This window comes from Frankliniella occidentalis, unplaced genomic scaffold (assembly GCF_000697945.3).
Source record: "Frankliniella occidentalis isolate FOCC.00 unplaced genomic scaffold, Focc_3.1 Scaffold96, whole genome shotgun sequence".
Taxonomy (NCBI): domain Eukaryota; kingdom Metazoa; phylum Arthropoda; class Insecta; order Thysanoptera; family Thripidae; genus Frankliniella; species Frankliniella occidentalis.
This window is the reverse complement of record NW_026267225.1, coordinates 260,378-260,963: the sequence shown is the minus strand read 5'-3', so window position 1 is coordinate 260,963 and position 586 is coordinate 260,378. Positions and strand designations below refer to the sequence as shown.

The 586-nt window shown below is 57.7% G+C and overlaps 2 protein-coding genes across 2 annotated transcripts in view; both read right to left on the bottom strand.

The window, feature by feature from the left end:
- The window catches only part of LOC127749812 (irregular chiasm C-roughest protein-like), a 324,666-nt gene that overhangs the window by 262,023 nt on the left and 62,057 nt on the right, over nucleotides 1-586 (bottom strand). The window lies entirely within an intron of this gene.
- LOC127749813 (uncharacterized) overlaps nucleotides 1-586 on the bottom strand; it is a 293,401-nt gene that overhangs the window by 273,512 nt on the left and 19,303 nt on the right. The gene's annotated exons all lie outside the window — the stretch shown is intronic.

Below are 586 nucleotides of genomic sequence, written 5' to 3'. Positions count from 1 at the left end.
CAATTGCTAGCGCTGAGGGGAAAGGGCTGGCACGCCATGTAAGTGTAAGAGGAAATCAACCACTATATATTGATCGATTCTAATAATTCTTGCAGTCATGCAGCAATAACTACGTATCTGCTGAATAGCTACAACTTGCGCGCACTCGTGGTTTTCTATGGGATGGGCAGTGCGAGAGTTTGCGATTGCGAAATGCGGTTCGATTGCGGGTCCAGGCGAGTTTCGGGCCGCTCTGCCACCACGTGCATTGGGAGGTGAATACCCCCTCCTCCCCTTCGCCGCCCGGAGCACCTGCGCGAGCACCAGCGCGAGCACTAGCTCGAGCACCAGCTCAAGCACCACCGGGAGCACCACCGGGAGCACCAGCTAAATGCAGACCCCGCGACGCCCCACCCGGCTGGCTAGGCTGGGATATAAAACCAGAACCAACTTTCCCGCGTAAAACTTTTCGAATGAAACGGTAGCCGCGGCGTCGGGGCGAAAAGCAGCAGCGGCAGCCGCAAAAGCATAAGGCAGGCGCCAGGCCAGGCAGATCGGGGATGAGTCGGAAAGGGGAACAAGGGAGGAGGGGTAAGTTGGAGGGGAG